This window comes from Lampetra fluviatilis, chromosome 64 (genome assembly GCF_964198595.1).
Source record: "Lampetra fluviatilis chromosome 64, kcLamFluv1.1, whole genome shotgun sequence".
Taxonomy (NCBI): domain Eukaryota; kingdom Metazoa; phylum Chordata; class Hyperoartia; order Petromyzontiformes; family Petromyzontidae; genus Lampetra; species Lampetra fluviatilis.
The window spans coordinates 6,482,600-6,502,092 of NC_136338.1; the positions used below are offsets into that span (position 1 = coordinate 6,482,600).

A 19,493-nucleotide genomic window follows, 5' to 3' on the forward strand; every position below is an offset into this window, starting at 1 on the left:
CACCTATGAAGGCTGGCACGGTACACGAGGGGGTGGGTGGCCAGCACCACGCCCGGCCGCCTTTGTCTCCCCAAGTGGCGATGTTTACTGCACACCGCTACACCAGGTTCTCACTTGAGGCTGAATCGACTGGGATAGCCCAGCAGCAGAAGCAACATCGCCCCCTACTGACAAAAATTGGTAGGCACATCTTTTTATTACAGTACAGTGGTACCCCGGAGATCGAACTCAATTCGTTCCAGAAGGCCATTCGAACACCGATTTGTTCGAACACCGAATTAATTTTCCCCATAAGAATTAATGTAAATGACAGCATTTGGTTCCAGACACAAGAAATCTCTCATTATAAAGCATTTTTACACGAAGTTTACAGTAATTACATGCATAAAATTATACAAAAAAAACAAGAAACACAATAAATGTAATAAATGAATAAATATATGGATTAATGAAATAAATGAACATTGAACTTCACTTTACCTATAATAAGGAGAGTTGATGGCTTGAGTGGAAGGTGGTGAGGTGGAGGAGGTAAAACCTTTGTCTGGGCAAGCGTCATGCACGCTGGCCATACGCGTCTCAGCCGTACGGCTTCTTTCAAGTGGCGATTGCCCGTTCGACCTCCGAATTTCATTCGGTTTCCGGGGCAAAAAATGTTCGGAAATATCGTTTGAACACTGATTTGTTCGAGTTCTGGTGCGTTCGAACTCTGAGGTTCTACTGTGTTTGTTATTTCACCAGGTAAATTTGTCATTGGCCCACCGCCACCCGACAAAGCCAGTTTAAACCTGAAAGTTTTTTTTTTATTTTAACAAGTGAGACACCACTGAGCTGTATAGCTCGTTTTTAGAAGCGGCCTGATTCTCACAAATGATAGCGCAATGAAGTGGCTTACCTTCATGTGGAAATTTATAGCAGCCAAATATTACAAATGCACGTTGATTCTAAATGCGGAGAGAGAAAAAAATCCACGTGACCATGGGGAGAGAAACACGCAAACTCCAAATTATCAGCAGGTGTCAGGGTCGGGACTGCATCCACGACCTCCTGCGTACCAGGCGAGAGAGTTAACATCTCCCCACCGCGGCGCCCCATGCATTACCAACGCATATTTGTTTGCATGTTTAACCACGATTATGTGTAGTTAAAGAAGACTTTGAAGCCTTGTAATAGCCACATTGCCCTACTGCAATATACAGGGACCCAAAAAAAACTCGACAAGACCTCCTCTACTTATGAACAAGTGATGTTCCAGAGGTCTGTTTGTAAGTCGATTTGTTTGTAAGTCCAACTTTTCTCCTGTCGATTCTAAACGTGTTGTACGGCGTGTACACGTCTTGTTCTGCAGATGTAGGTGCCACTGATTCTTCATGTTCTGCAGATGTAGATGCCACTGATTCTTCACGTTCTGCAGATGTAGATGCCACTGGTTCTTCATGTTTTGCAGATGTAGATGCCACTGATTCTTCATGTTCTGCAGATGTAGATGCCACTGGTTCTTCATGTTCTGCAGATGTAGATGCCACTGGTTCTTCATGTTCCGCAGATGTAGATGCCAATGGTTCTTCATGTTCTGCAGATGTGGACGCCACTGGTTCTTCATGTTTTACAGATGTAGATGCCACTGATTCATCATGTTCTGCAGATGTAGATGCCACTGGTTCTTCATGTTCTGCAGATGTAGATGCCACTTGTTCTTCATGTTCTGCAGATGTAGATGCCACTGGTTCTTCATGTTCTGCAGATGTAGATGCCACTTGTTCTTCATGTTCTGCAGATGTAGATGCCACTATGTTCTTCATGTTCTGCAGATGTAGATGCCACTGGTTCTTCACGTTCTGCAGATGTAGATTCCATCGATTCTTCATGTTCTGCAGATGCAGATGCCACTGATTCTTCATGTTCTGCAGATGTAGATGCCACTGCTTCTTCATGTTTTGCAGATGTAGATGCCACTGGTTCTTCACGTTCTGCAGATGTAGATGCCATCGATTATTCGTGTTCTGCAGATGTAGATGCCACTGGTTCTTCATGTTCTGCAGATGTAAATGCCACTGATTCTTCATGTCCTGCAGATGTAGATGCTGCTGATTCTTCATGTTCTGCAGATGTAGATGCCACTGGTTCGTCATGTTCTGTAGATGTAGAAGCCACTGGTTCTCCATGTTTCTGTAGATGTAGATGCCACTGGTTCTTCACGTTCTGCAGATGTAGATGGCACTGCCGCCATCTATTGCGCGTCCGTTGAACTTACGACTCTCGGTCCGGACAGGCAACTGGACATATGGACAGGTTTTTTCGTATCTTCGAAAATTCGGGGAGGGGGTGGATTTCCAAAAACGTCAGATAATCACGAAACAAGAATGATTTAAAATGGATTGTTTTTACACATTCATGCATACCATCATGTTTTTAGGTGTTGTGTGTACAGTTTTTTCGTGTTTTAAATGTGTTTACTATATGAAATTGGTATAAATAAACATACAAATAATGCAAAAATTAATATCCTGTAAAAAGTGACTGAGTTTATTTAGTAAATTATTTTTAAAAATGTGTTTTATAATATGTTCATGCCGAGCGTCTCCTACTATCCTGTACAGCGCTTTGATATCCTTGATGAAAAGCGCTATGAGTGTAATTATTAGTACCGTACTTACCACTCTAATCTCGAAGACTGCATCATGGGGTGATGTACGTAGCACCACCCATGATGTGTTTGACGATCGCCGGACTGGGTCACAGCCTTCGAAGCGGTTTTGCCGGTTTCGCCGGATCGGCCCGGGACCACCGTATAATGTTGGAAGCATCCGGATAATCGCGCGCCCGGATAATCAATGATTGTGTATATAGATATTTTTCAGAAACGATCTGTGTATCACAAATGATAGCCCCAATTAAATGGCTTATTGGAAATGTATAGCAGCAGCCAAACACCTTCAACGCGTGGTGATGTTGATTTTAAATGTAGAGGGGGATAAAACCGGAGGACCTGGAAAAAAATCTACGTGACCACGGGGACAGAGAGAGATGCAAACTCCAATATGCAGCAGGCATCAGGGTTGGGATTGAACCTACGACCTCCTGTATACCAGGCGTGGTAGTTAACACTGTGATGATGTCAAACCCCCAATGGATTTTAAATGTGTGGCGGCCCCTCACATACGGATGATGTCTTATCGGCTACAGTGCCCTTCTCCCTTGCCTCATTGGAAAATGAGTGAAGAACCACTGGAATGTTCTGAACAAACAATAACACCGTTTAGCAGGCAGCAGGTGGCGTTATAGCCACGTAAAATCTCTTGGACGCAGCCACGGAAAGTGGCCTTTGTAACCACAGACGCAGCAACAAAGCGCAGTTTTCACGATACGAATATTATCGCCATTTCACCTTTCCCAGTAACTTTGTAATATAATTTCACGTTATCTATGCGACTTATGTAATTCATTTATCGTGAAAAAATGGAAATCTTATATTCAGTGACTCGCTCACCTATTTTCTCTCTGTTCCACCACTACCGTGTTTGTTTTGTGGGGTATTTTGCTTTTCTAACTTTCTGAACCCGTGCCACATTTAAAATGTGAGTGTATTTGGCGTTTCGCCGGTGATAACAACCACCACAAGCAGCAGCTTCATCACATTGATAGGTGGGTAAAGAGAGACAGCCAGACCTAGGGTTTGAACTCAGGTTCTCAGTGGTGCCGACTCAGGGGGAGCCTGACACGGCCATGATCAACATCCCCAGAGAGAGGGGCAGACACACCCAGGGCTGGAACCCAGGCATATTAAAACTAAACTACAGTGGTACCCCAGAGATCGAACTTAATTCGTTCCAGAAGGCCATTCGAACACCGATTTGTTCAAACACCGAATGAATTTTCCCCATAAGAATTAATGTAAATGACATTAACTGATTCCAGACACAAGAAATTTCTCATTATAAAGCATTTTTACACGAAGTTTACAGTAATTACATGCATAAAATTATACAAAAAAACAAACACAATAAATGGAATAAACGGAAAATATATGGAATAAATTAAATAAGTGAACATTGAACTTCACTTTACCTGTAGTAAGGAGAGTTGATGGCTTGAGTGGAAGGTGGTGAGGTGGAGGAGGAGGTGGTAAAACCTTTGTCTGGGCAAGCGTCATGCACGCTGGCCATACGCGTCTCAGCCGTACAGGTTCTTTCAAGTGGCGATTGGCCGTTCGACCTCCGAATTTCGTTCGGTTTCCGGGGCAAAAAATGTTCGGAAATATCGTTCGAACACCGATTTGTTTGAGTCCTTGTGCGTTCGATCTCCGAGGTTTTACTGTATTAAACTCGTTTCATGTCACCAGGTTAGGCCCCACTGAGCCTATGTAGCTCTTTTTCTGAAGCCACCCTGGATATCACAAATGATAGTTGAGCAAAGTCGCTTATCACGTGGAAAATAATAGCAGCAGCCAATACTCTATAAACACGTGACATTGATTCTCAATGTGGAGGTGAAAAACTGGAGGAGCCGAAGAAAAATCCACGTGACCACAGGGAGAGAAAGACGCAAACTCCAAATATGCAGCAGGCGTCAGGGTTGGGATTGAACTCACGACCTCCTGCGTACCAGGCGAGAGAATTAACATCTCTCCACCGCGGTGCCCCATGCATTACCAAAGCATATTTGTGTTTGCATGTTTGACCTCGAGTATGTGTGGTTAAAGTTCAATGGAAGTAGCTTATCATTATGTGGAGATTTATAGCAGCCAAATAATCTAAACAATGCACGTTCTTAGAGAATGGACCCGCGGAAGCGGATATCCCAGAAATATTTCTGACTGAAATTCCATTCCAGGACCTTGGCGCAGCGCGCTGTCCGCACCCCACCCTCTCCCTGCACTCCGAGGGGTCAGTTCGTATGGTGGCGACCAAACCGATACTTTTAATTCTCAATGGTTGGAATTTATCCAAATTATGTAAAAAAAAATACCATTGAACTGAAGTAATTATAAGTGTGGAGGGGAAAAACTGGAGGTCTTGGAGCAAAATCTACGCGACCACTGGGAGAGAGAGAGAGAGATGCTCAAACTCCAAATATACAGCAGGCGTCAGGGTCGGGATGGCACCCATGACCTCCTTTATACCAGGCGAGATGGTTAACATCTCATCACTATCAGACGTTCCATCACAGGTTGCCAAAACCCATAATTAAAACCCAGCATCTCAGCAGCGGTAACTCAATGGCTGACACGGCCATCATGAACCTCTCCAGAGAGGCACAGGAAGACACTCAGTTCGGATGTACCTAAAACATGTGACAATTGGTTAAAGTATTGATGCTCATTATTCATACAGTAAAACTTCCCTTAAAGACCACCCATGTTAACGACTAATCGCCTCCATAGAGCCCAATGTGTTCGGGATCGCACCCACGACCTCCCGAATGCCAGTTGAGGGAGTTAACATCTCCTAGCCACCGTGGCGCTCCTGAAGTGGATTGGTGACACTGACAAGGCCTTTATAAACTCACTGGGAGACGTTTAGCCTGCGGCGGTGGGGCTAAGATCCTGCACTTTAAGACATTGATGTTTTATTGCCCCTCCGACGGAGTGTTATACGCGTAGGAGTAGTTAAGGGGCTTTCGTGACGACTATTATCCACTAGGGTTTGTTCGGGGGCGCCTGTGGCGCCCCCTCACAACCATTTACGGCCTTCAGCCAGGAAGATCACGAAAAAATGGCACACGAACGACACATTGACGCAAGCACCCGATGCTTCGTTTTGAAGTTTTAAAATGAAACATCTTTGAATTGTGTTATGTTTTGAATGAGATAATTTTATTTCTTCATTACAAGCTTATATCATTTTACATCTAGAAGACTAGATTGAAAAGGACATTTCGTGTGAATTTTCTCTCGTCGTTAAGTAGATGGCCTTGCTGGGGGTTCGGTTCGATGCGGACTTTCACCTGTTTGGGATTGCGGGATCGAGATAAGGCGACATGGAGCTGGCCGTACTAGAAGACCGCTGTCTGCAGATCGATTCCAATGTAATCGAACGTCTGTCCTTGCGCCTCCATCGTTCATGCAGGTGGCGCTGCAAACCTACGCGATGGAAAGTGCAGCGTTCATCACAGATGGATAAACTTGTGTACTTATATAAGAGTATAATCAAGGTTTTATTTTTAGATGATATAGTAGATATATATAACTGTGTCGTTAAACCGCCCACCATCACCCGATACAGCCAATCAGTGAGGGTTAGTCGTGTGAACCAAACACTTGGCCAATTAGGCGAAAGCCGACGTGTTAAACCAATTAATTACTAGATCAGCACTAACCGGTTGTGTGGTTGGAGAGTAGACCCACTGCAAAATTTACAATTATAGCATAGTGTATAGTGTAGTGTATAGTATATAGCAGAGGTGGGACAAAGTCATTGTTATGCAAGTCCAAGTCGAGTCGCAAGTCATCAAATTCATGACTCGAGTCTGACTCGAGTCCAAGTCACATGACTCGAGTCCACATCTCATAGGTGGGACAAAGTCATTGTTATGCAAGTCCAAGTCGAGTCGCAAGTCATCAAATTCATGACTCGAGTCTGACTCGAGTCCAAGTCACATGACTCGAGTCCACACCTCTGGTATATAGTGTAGTATACTAGTAGTGCTAACCGGTCGTGTGGTTGGAGAGTAGACCCACTGCAAAATTTAAAATTATAGTGTAGTGTATAGTGTAGTATACTAGTACAGTGCTAACCGGTTGTGTGGTTGGAGAGGAGACCCACTACAACATTTACAATTATAGTGTAGTGTATAGTGTAGTGTATAGTGGTGTATAGTGTAGTGTATAGTAGTGTAGTGTATAGTAGTGTATAGTGTAGTGTATAGTGTAGTGTATAGTGTAGTATACTAGTACAGTGCTAACCGGTTGTGTGGTTGGAGAGGAGACCCACTACAACATTTACAATTATAGTGTCGTGTATAGTGTAGTGTATAGTGTAGTGTATAGTGTAGTATACTAGTTCAGCACTAACCGGTTGTGTGTTGAAGAGTAAACTCACAACTGCATTTACAATTCGAGTATCCGTGACGTTGCGCCGGTCATTACAGCAGCAAACAACAGTGAACCTCATCTGGCGACAGCCCAGAATTGTGCAGAAATCCTGTTTCAGAGTTGTGGATTTCTCCACAACTCTGTCGCAGCATCATCAGTCGCCCGATGATGTTGCTGGTTGTCGTTATCGTCGTCGTCCTAAACGCGCCCGTCGTGACACTCGCACCAACCCGTCGTGACACTCGGACAGAGCCCCCAAGAACCAGGTTAGCGGAGAGAGAGAGCCAGAGTGGAATTGCCTAAGACACGACGTGGAATTGGGCTATTTGGTGGTGCTGTTTCTGCAGCTGCTGTGTTGGTATGTGTGTTGAACTTATATTCTTGGTTCTTTCGGTAAAATCACGTAGAAGGGAAATAATAAAATAATAAAAATATCAAATAATAAAATTCTCACGACGTTTCGACTGCAACATAAGCAATCATCATCAGGTGTGAAATCCACAGCAAGACAATTTTTTTTTATTCTGTCGATTTCACACCTGATGATCCACAGCAAGAAATTTGTAAAAAATTATTACCGTGGATTTCACACCTGATGATGATTGCTTGTGTTGCAGTCGAAACGTCGTGAGAATTTTATTGTTTTATATGCTTATTATTTTATTATTTCCCTTCTACGTGACTTTACCGAATGAACCAAGAATATGAATCCCTGCAGTCACAAAAGCTTTAAATCAAAATGTGTTGAACTTATTTTGCACCATACGTAGCCAACCGTTTTAAAGCATGGAGCTGCGGGGGAAGGACAACAAGCTAAACAACGTGTGTACGTACTTCGAAGTTCTTTTGCACTGTACGTAGCCAACTTTATCGGAGGTGCGTGGGGGGGAGGGAGGACAAAAAACGATAACAACAAGCTAAACAACGTGTGTACGTACTTTGAACTTCTTGCGCACCGTACGTCACCATTCGTGCTCGTCAGAGGTGCGGGGGGTGGACAACAAACCAAACGGATATAAAACGGGCAAAACATTTGTCAATTGCCCTTTGTAAAGGCGTCCTTTGAAGAAGGGCAACTGCCTGAAATGTCACCTATTGTGATTTTTTTTCCTTTGAAAGGCCACAACACTTGACCCTGTCATTATGAACCCCACTGAGAATAAGCGCAAGATGGCCCAGACAGACCTTGGGCAAAAACCCACACATCTGAAAAGACACGGGGCCATTGTGACCCACGCCTCCCACCACCCGGAAAGACCCAGGCACAGGGCTTCAACACAGGATCTCAGTTCATGATACAGGGACTCCTCTACTTACGAACGTTCGACTTATGAACTTTCAGAGATATGACCAAACCTAACCGTATGTCCAGTTGCCTGTTCGGACCGATAGTCGTAAGTTCAACTTACGCACAATAGATGGCGGTGGTGGCATCTACATCTGCAGAACGTGAAGAACCAGTGGCATCTGCAGAACATGAAGAATCAGTGGCATCTACATCTGCAGAACATGAAGAATCAGTTGCATCTACATCTGCAGAACATGAAGAATCAGTTGCATCTACATCTGCAGAACATGAAGAATCAGTGGCATCTACATCTGCAGAACATGAAGAACCAGTGGCATCTACATCTGCAGAACATGAAGAACCAGTGGCATCTACATCTGCAGAACATGAACTAGTGGCATCTACATCTGCAGAACATGAAGAACCAGTGGCATCTTCATCTGCAGAACATGAACTAGTGGCATCTACATCTGCAGAACATGAAGAACTACTGGCATCTACATCTGCAGAACATGATGAACTACTGGCATCTACATCTGCAGAACATGAATTAGTGGCATCTACATCTGCAGAACGTGAAGAACCAGTGGCATCTACATCTGCAGAACATGAAGAATCAGTGGCATCTACATCTGCAGGACATGAATTAGTGGCATCTACATCTGCAGAACATGAAGAATCAGTGGCATCTACATCTGCAGTACATGAATTAGTGGAATCTACATCTGCAGAACATGAATAATTAGTGGCATCTACATCTGCAGAACATGAAGAATCAGTGGCATCTACATCTGCAGAACATGAAGAACCAGTGGCATCTGCAGAACATGAAGAACCAGTGGCATCTACAGAACGTGAAGAACCAGTGGCATCTAAATCTGCAGAACATGAACCAGTGGCATCTACATCTGCAGAACATGAACCAGTGGCATCTACATCTGCAGAACATGAATCAGTGGCATCTACATCTGCAGAACATGAACCAGTGGCATCTCCATCTGCAGGAGATTATACAACCTTTAAAGCCATTCCCCGTGTTTAGTGTATGCGCCGTACAACACGTTTGGAATCGACGGGAGTAAAGTTGGACTTACGAACACATCGACTTATGAACAGACCTCTGTAAGTAACTTGTTCGTAAGTAGAGAAGTTAGATCGCGTAAATATAAATGTGTCATGAACCCGCCACCACCCGACACAGCGAATCCGTAAGGGATTGTCACGTGAGCCAAGCGTGCCAGTTAGTTACTAGTGCAGCACTAACCGGTTGTGTGGTTTGAGAGTAAACCCACTACAACATTTCCCATTTTTTACTAGTTTAGCACTAATCAGTTCTGTGGTTGGAGAGTAAACCCACTGCGACATTTACACATTCGAGTAGCTGCCACGTTTCGCTGGTTATTACTACAACAACAACAACCGTGCGAAACAACAAGAAGAAGACGAAGACTGACTGCGTGTCCGTTAAAACCTTGCCGTCCCCTAATGAGCGCATGTGCGGGGCATTTGACCGAGTTACCTGGTGCTGCCGGCACATACAGCCTCAAATTGCGCAACACTGCGTGCGTGCGTCCGTGCTTGCGTGGGTGGGCGGGTGTCCATAACGGTGACCACACCATTACCGTTTTATTTTTGCGTCAATAAACATTATTGGCGAATGGGTCAACGGCTGAGTTGCCACTCAGCTGGCGGTGGCCGTGAGCGGGAATTGAACTCGGGGTCTCTGCAGGGCTTCGGGGCGCAGTGCGGCGGCGCTGACCGGTGCGCCACTGCTCCCCCACCTCTATCCCTACCCAACACGTACGCACGTGCAAGACGCCCAAACCGGGCCAGGAGTGGTTTTATTTATTAAACGTGGATCGTGAATTCAATCAGACGCCATAAAACAAAGTGTAAGTCCCACCAACTAAAACTAAAACATCTGGAACTCCGCATTACGTTTCTTGGGAAAATCGTTTGAGATTTGGGGTGGCTCAAAGAGAGATTCCTAATTGGCCCTGTCCAGTGACGGGACTTGGGGAGGACGACTAAACATCGTTGAGACGTGGGGGTGTGACTCAGAGAGAGATTCCTAATGGGCCCTGTCCAGTGACGGGACTTGGGTCGAGGTTAAACATTGTTGAGACGTGGGGTGGCTCAAAGAGAGATTCCTAATGGGCCCTGGTCAGTGACGGGACTTGGGTAAAGGCTAAACATTGTTGAGACGTGGGGGTGTGACTCGGAGAGAGATTCCTAATGGGCCCTGTCCAGTGACGGGACTTGGGTCGAGGTTAAACATTGTTGAGACGTGGGGGTGTGACTCGGAGAGAGATTCTTAATGGGCCCTGGTCAGTGACGGGACTTGGGGGGGAAGACAAAAAATCGGCCCAGGCGTTCATAAACGCACAGCCGGGCCCAAAAACTTGGCTGCGGGATCTAATTTGGTGGCTCCCCCATTTGGGGCTGGGTCAAGAAAAAAACACAAATGGGATCGCAGGTGACGAAGAATCTACCGATAGCGTAAATAAGCAATGAAGCGTTGTACACATTGGAGGTACAGTCGATCATTGGATTATCCGGGTTCCAAAATTATCCGGCGGTCCCGGAACCGTTTCGGTGAAACCGCTCGAAAGGCGGTCACCTAATCTGGCAATCGGCACCACCGTGTTTACATGTGACGAAACAAAGTGGCTACACTCAAATTCAGTGTTTAATATTATATACACTACATTATACACTGCATGCAACTTAAACAATGAAAATACTGCACGTATGTACATCACCCCCTTGATGCAGAGTCTTCGAGATTGGACTGGTAAGTACGGAACGGTGAATACGGCAACTTTTTAAAAGTAGGATATTTATTCTTGTCTACTTGTACGTTTATACCAATTTCACAGAGTAAAATTTAAATCACTACATAAACATACACGCAGCACCTAAAAACGTAATGTTATACAAGAATGTGCAAAAATAAGGTATAGTAAATAATAATGATTTAGTGATTATCTGGCGTTTTTTAAAATCCAGCACGCCCCCCCCTCCGCCTGAAGGCACTGGATAATCATCGATTATAATCGATGATTATCGGTTATCAATCGATAATAATGGATAATATCCTGAAATTACATTTCAATTAACTTTTTCCCCCCCACTCTGATCCCATTTGTAATTCCCCCACACACCGGGCGTTTACCCTGCGGACTGCTGCCCCTACGGGCAGTCCAGGGCCTGGCCATGTGAGAGATTACCCAAGCGCTGGGTTCGAGCCCTGGATCTGGGTGTCTGGAGAGGGTTGTGGTGGCGTAGTGGATAGCGCCGCTGCGCTACGAACCCGGCGACCCCGAGTTCAATTCCCGCTCATGGCCAACGCCCAGTAATGGTTATCTGAACCGGTCGTGAGCCTCTCCTAGCTCGACTCAGCCTCAAATGAGTACCTGGTGCAGTGTGTTAACATTGCCACTCGGGAGACAAAGGCGGTCAGGCGTGGTGTTTGGCCACCCAGCCCTTGTGTGCCGTGCCGGCCTTCCTAGGCGCTACTCGCTAACAGCACTTGCCCCAACAGTCTGTTAAAGGCGATACGGCGGATCGTTGTCTTTGCATGTCTCTCTCTTCTGGGGGAGCGGTGGTGTAGCGGTTAGCGCGCGCTGCGCTACGAATCTAGCAATCCGAGTTCAATTCCTGCTCACGGCCAACACCCAGTGACGGATATCTGTACTGGTCATGGGCCTACTCAAATGAGTACCTGGTGTGGTGGCCGGATGGATGCTGGCCACCCACCCCCTCGTGTGCCGTGCCATTTTTCATAGGCTTATAGACCCGCGTGTATGTATCCATTTTGATTTGAAGCTTTCGTGACTGCAGGAATCCATACTCTGGTTCTTTCGGTAAAGTCACGTAGGTATAAAATAAAATAAATCACGACGTTTAGGGCGCAACACAAGCGTCCATCATCAGGTGGGAAAGCTTGTTTTGCTGTGGTTGTCCCACCTGATGATGGATGCTTGTGCTGCGCCCGAAACGTCGTGATTTATTTTAGTTTATACCTACGTGACTTTACCGAAAGAACCAAAGAGTATGTATCCATTAAGTAGCACCATGGTGGCCAGATGTTAATTCTCGCCTAATATACAGCAGATCGGGGGTTTGATCATAACCCTGAACGCCGACATAAATTTGGAGTTTGCACGTTCTCCCCGTGGTCGTGTGGATTTTTCTCCGGGTCCTCCGTTTCTTCCCTCCACATTTTAGAATAAGTAATATTTAAAAAACTTTTTTTTACACACGCTTTTATGAAATGTACTAGTAATGGAAGAACTCTAGGACTCCAGGAAGTGGCCCCAAAGCTTGCCATAACGCAAGGGACCGTGGTGATTTACAGCCAACGTCAGTTGACCGTGGACAATTAGACCCAAGCCGAAACATAACATATAAAAAATGTTTAAAAAGATATATATTTTATTTTTTTATGATAGAATATAGTATTGTCATCAGTATGGCATAAGTATACCAAGATTGCAGTCGATACCACATTGGGAGGTGGGTTAAAATTGAGTTACAAGATTTCAGGATACAACAACGACAACAACAACAGACAGTGAGTTAAATGAAAGTGTGCAATTAACACGCGTTAGAGTAATTTGGCTGCTACTATAAATATCCACGTGATAAACCACTTAGTTGAGCGATCATTTCTGGCCAGGATACTCCTGAAAAAGAGCTACATCGCTCAGTGGGCCTTACCTGGTAAAGTCATAGTTTTTAGTTTTAACCAGGAGATTAAATAAACCCATAGACTTACACAGAAACCTATAGACGTACATAGAGACCCATAAACTGACACAGAGAGACCCATTGACTTACACACGGACACAGACTAACACAGAGACCCAGTAGACTTATACAGAAACCTATATATGTACATAGAGACCCATAGACTTACACAGAAACAAATAGATGCACATAGAGACCCATAGACTTATACATAGACCCATAATAGACTTACACAGAGCCCCATATACTTACACAGCGATACCCAATAGACTTACACACAGAGTACCTATAGATTTACGTAGACATCCATAGTCGTGCGCAGAGACCAATCGCCTTGCATAGAGACCCCCATATATACACCTATAGCAGTGGCCCTTTTAACCTTTATTGCAGCCTTGTGGCACCCCATTGGTTAATAATATAAACGCCCAACTTTATCTGTGATGAATATGATGAACGCTGCACTTCCCGTCGTTTTCCTGCGGGGGGCGCTGCAAACCAACGCGCCCCGTGCATGAACGACGGAGGCGCAGGGACAGACGTTCGATTGGAATCGATCTGCAGACGGCGGTCTTCTCGCAAGGCCAGATCTATGTCGCCTTATCTCGATCCCACAATCCCAAACAGGTGAAAGTCCGCATCGAACCGAACCCCCAGCAAGGACAACGAGAGAAATGTCGTTTTCAATTCAGTCTTCCCGATGTAAAATGATATTTATATATAAACAACTTTCTATATCTGTCTGTGATGAATATGATGAACGCTCGAGAGAGAACGAGGCGGTTCGATGTTGATTCTCTGAATCCACTTGGCCCCCATAGCAGACGCTATCACAATCAACAAGTCGCAGGGACAGACGTTCCATTACGTTGGTAAGCGCACAACTTTATCTTTCTTTCTGTGATGAATACTAGGTTGTTATTAAACTCACAGGGTTTGATGAAACAAAGTAGTTTTACTTAATTTTCCCCATGCTTAATTGGTGTTTCGATGATTTACCTTCTAAAACAAATCTAGCCATGTCTCGCACCCCCAGAAAGGGCATCTCACACCCCCGTTACATACAGACTACACTATACACAATACTCCACACGACACTACACACGACACTATACACTACACTACTATACACTACACTATACACTACACACAACACTACTATACACTACACTACTTTACACTACACTACACAACGCTATACACTGCACTACTATACACTACATTACTATACACTACACTATACACTACTATACACTACATTACTATACACTACACTACTATACACTACACTATACACTACAGTATACACTACACACAGCACTATACACTGTACTACTATACACTACACTATATAACACCCCTCGGGTTAAGAGGGAGAGTTTTGAGTGGCGATTAATCCGGGGTCCGACACTGCGTCTGGCCACCAGGGGGAGGGTTGTTGTCACTGGGGGTTGGAAAGACAAGGCCAGCCGGCCACGTGTTCGCTCTGTGAGCACGTGGCCGCAGCCGCCAGAGAGTGGAGGGGAACTCCCACCGAGCATCGCGTGGCCACTTCCAAGTGCGGCGGTTTGAGTTCCGTGTGGGAAGCCCCTTCGGGATTTTCTTAATCTCCCAAACTCGTGGTTTATTTCCACCTTGCTTCTGAAACCCACTGGTGCTCAGCCGGGAAGGGGGGAGCGTTGGGGGGGGGTACATGTGGAAATGTCCCTGGGGGTAGAGTGAGGTGATTTATACATGTGTGGAATTAGATCGTGTGTGAGAGTCAGTTTACACGACTACACTATACACTGCACTATACACACTGCACTGTATACACTATGCTTAAAAATACACCGCACGCTACACTGCACATTATGTTATACACTACACTATACATTACACTATACACTACACTATACACGACACTACGCTACTATACACTACACTATATAATACACTACTATACACTACACTATAAATTACACTATACAATTCACTACACTACACAATACACTACACTATATACGACACTACACAACACTGCAATACACTATACACTGCACTACTATACACGACACTACTATACACTACACTATACACTAGACTATATACTACTATACATTACACTATACACTACACTATATACTACACTATACACTACACTATACATCACACTATACACTACACTATACACTACACTACACTATATACTACTATACACTATACATTACACTATACACTACACTATACACTACATTATACACTACACTATACACTACACTATACACGACACTATACATTAAACTATACACTACACTATACCCTACTATACACTACACTATACGCTACACTATACACTACACTATACACGACTATACACTATATACACTACACTATACACTCACTACACCAGTGGTTCTCAACCGGGAGTACGCGGACCCCTGGGGGGTGCACGTGGCCATGTCCCAAGGTGAGGCGATTTTTCAACGTGTTGTGGAATTATATTGTACGCGAGAGGAGGAGTCATTGGTGAATAGCTGCGTATGAATCTGCCAATATAAAATAACGAGGGTAAAGATGTTAAGGCATATGGTATAAACGTTTTTATGAAAGACCTTTCTAAAACTCGCCGATCGAGTAGCCGGCGGGCTTGGACAACCTGCGTGGCACGGGCGCAGAACGTCCGTCAGAATTTCGCCCTCGAACCGCTTGCGGGTACTCGGCTGAGTTGAGATCTACGTCGCAAAATGGGACGATTGCTTTTGAATGTCGATGTTCATTCATTCGTGCGTTTACTTCTCAGAACCGTGCCGGGGTCAGGCCAAATTTGCTGAATTTGGCAGGAGCCAACGAAAAGTTGAGAATAACCACCGAGTTAAGCCACCAAAGAAGACAAAGATCCCCCGTGTAGCCTTAACAGACTTGGGGCAAGTGCTGTTAGCGAGCAGCACCTATGAAGGCCGGCACTGTGGCACACGAGGGGGTGGGTGGCCAGCACCACGCCCGCCCACCTATGTCTCCCCCCAAGTGGCGATGTTTACTACACACCGCACCAGGTACTCGTTTTAGGCTGAGTCGACCTAGGGGGAAGACACAGGACTGGTACAGATAACCGTCACCGGTGTTGGCCGTGAGCGGGAATCGAACTCGGGTCGCCGTGTTCGTTACGCAGCGACGCTAACCGATACACCACCGCTCACCTACAGGAGAGAGACACGCACACAAAGACAAAGATCCCCCGTGTAGCCTTAACAGACTGTCGGGGCAAGTGCTGTTAGTGAGTATCAGCAGCACCTATGAAGGCCGGCACTGTGGCACACGAGGGGGTGGGTGGCCAGCACCACGCCCGCCCGCCTTTGTCTCCCCAATGGTGATGTTTACTACACACCGCACCAGGTATTTTTTTTAGGCTGAGTCGACCTAGGGGGAAGACACAGCACCGGTTCAGATGAAATGGTCACTGGTGGTGTGACCGCGACCACCACCACCATCATCATTAAACCATCATCATTAGTCGTGATCTCCTCACTGCTGGATCAGAGGCCTGTCCCAAGCCACGCGGTTGGACTCGGTGACGACGGGGAGATACCTTTGGCCATACTTCACCACCGTGGGGGCAGCGTGGTGAGGTTGGTGACGTTGAGGGGCATAGAGGCGGCGGGAGCGCACAACAACAACAACAACAATACCCGCCATTCACCACTGGTAACGTCACCACGGCGCCTGTGCCAGGCTAGGTGCACTCCGAGGCCACGTGTGAAGTGTGGATGGCTCGCTGGCTGGCAGGAGGTCATGGGAACAGACCCAGGCAGGTGCTATGGGTTGACTGCTGTGCCAGGCTAGGTGCACGAGGAGGAGGAGGTCACGGGACAGACCCAGCAGGTGCCATGGGTTGACTGTTGTGCCAGGCTAGGTGCATGATGAGGAGGTCACGGGACAGACCCAGCAGGTGCCATGGATTGACTGCTGTGCCAGGCTAGGTGCACGAGGAGGAGGAGGTCACGGGACAGACCCAGCAGGTGCCATGGATTGACTGCTGTGCCAGGCTAGGTGCATGAGGAGGAGGAGGTCACGGGACAGACCCAGAAGGTGCCATGGGTTGACTGCTGTGCCAGGCTAAGTGCAGGAGCAGGAGGAGGTCACGGGACAGACCCAGCCAGGTGCCATGGGTTGACTGTTGTGCCAGGCTAGGTGCAGGAGGAGGTCACGGGATAGACCCAGCAGGTGCCATGGGTTGACTGTTGTGCCAGGCTAGGTGCAGGAGGAAGTCACCGAACAGACCCAGCAGGTGCCATGGGTTGACCGACTCTAGATGATGACTGGCAGATGCACCCAGCTACCTGTGCTCCCTACTGTGCCAACTTTGCTGCGTTTTAGCTGCGCTGCGTTTTAGCCGCCCAGCGCTCCGCTCGTTGTTGTGAGCAGCATCGCTGCTCTGCCCCCTGTTGTTGCTGAAGGATTGACTGCCTCCAACTACCCAGTAGCAGCATCCATCATAGAGCCTCCTCCATGGAGGCCGATCTTGACAGCTCCACATCCTTCTCCCACTGCGGGCATCTTCCGGACATTCATGATGGCCGTGTTGGAGGGGAACCGTAGCTCGCGAGAATGGGAACCTGGGTTCGAGTCTCTCACTCACGACACTTGGGGGGGGGCGGGGCGGAGGGGGTTCATAATGACCACGTCAAAACGGCTGAGCCCACAATGCAGAAGTTTTATGGTTGTGATTCCAGTTTGTTTGCCACCGGTGACTAAGCCGGATTGTGTGCGTGTCATGAGTTTCATGCCTCAGCCTGGTGACAGATGACTGTACCAAAGAAAACCACCCAAACCATGATATTGTAAGCTTATAATCCCTGCCACCACGTAATATAATACACCGTAGACTCTCCATTATCCGCGTCCGCGGTTTATCCGATTTGTGAATTATCCGTGCATGCTGAGATTTTTTTTGACAAATTAACACCTCATGGATTTTCCCTTAAACCCAAGTGAATAATCTAAAAACAGTGTTGCGTTGTTAGTCTTGGAAATGTTTATGCCAAGTCACGTGCAAAAACCGAACAAATGTGTGCTTCAGTTAATCCGAAATCCACGTGATCGCCATCGACAGTACAGTGGTTGCAATATTTTTACAACAGTGGGGCGGAGTTTGATGTCTGATTGGCTGTGGATCTGCTGCTTTAATCCACTCAGTGGGGCCGGAGTCTTCTGCTAGGCAGCAGCCAGGAAAGTCTAATCATTATCAGTGAGCACACGCACCATCATCATCATGAATCGATCAATCGGTCGACGATCGTTTCGTATTCGTTCTGAATCGAAAGTGCAACAATCACAATGGTCGGCTGTGCTTCATTTTGAGCGATCCCTCCGATCGTTTATTTTTTGTGAGTTTTCATTCATGAAACTGTCCGATGGCAGATAAACGTAAGTCGTCGCGTTGTCATAACTTTGAAGCAGAAACTGCATATTCTGCGCAGCTCTTTAAGTGAGTGTGTTTGTATGGACTTTTGTAATGAAACAAGATCAACGCATTCTTTACGACACATTTGTCTTGTTTGTTAACAAACTAAATTTCCTTAACTTAAACACAATTTTATACCGATATTGGTGGTTTGTGGCACAGATATTCGTGGATTATCCGCGGCCATCCTTCCCCATCATTTGCGCGGAGAATCGAAGCTCTACCGTGCTGCACAAAACTAGAAAGCTGGCTGGCGTGTGACAGATGCCGGGTTGGCGTCACTGAGATCCTGGGTTTGATATTCCGGGTTTCAGTCGCCCCCCCCCCCCCCCCCGTGATTGTTCCGGCCGCTCAAGTGCGAGCCAGTTGAAGGTCCCTGCCCGGATCGCGGTGACTTACACGGGGACGCATAGACTCGCACAGAGACACAGAGACTCGCATTTAGACCTTTCGATTCATACAGAGTCCCAAAAACTCACGCAGAGACCCACAGACTCGCAGAGAGACCCGTAGAATCGCAGAGACCCACAGACTCACACAGACAGACCCACAGACTCACACAGAGACACAGAGTCCCAAAAACTCACGCAGAGACCCACAGACTTGCAGAGAGACCCGTAGAATCGCAGAGACCCACAGACTCACACAGACAGACCCACAGACTCACACAGAGACACAGAGTCCCAAAAACTCACGCAGAGACCCAGAGACTCACACAGAGACCCGTAGACTCGCAGAGAGACCCACAGACTCGCACAGAGAACCATAGACTCGCACAGACTGAGCTGTGATTAAACTGGGTTCTCAAGTGCAGCAAGTTGATGGTCTCAGCCCAGTCACCGATGACTGCGCACAAAAAAGCCTGTGGATTTTATTTCACGTGATTTGAATGAATTCCAGCCGATAAGAATTAAAAGTATCAGTTTGGCCGCCAACATACAAACCGACCTCTTGAAGTGCAGGGATTGGGGGGGGGG

General features: G+C 46.4%; 1 protein-coding gene across 1 annotated transcript in view; it reads left to right on the forward strand.

The window, feature by feature from the left end:
* The window catches only part of LOC144951965 (uncharacterized), a 53,284-nt gene that overhangs the window by 963 nt on the left and 32,828 nt on the right, over positions 1–19,493 (forward strand). The gene's annotated exons all lie outside the window — the stretch shown is intronic.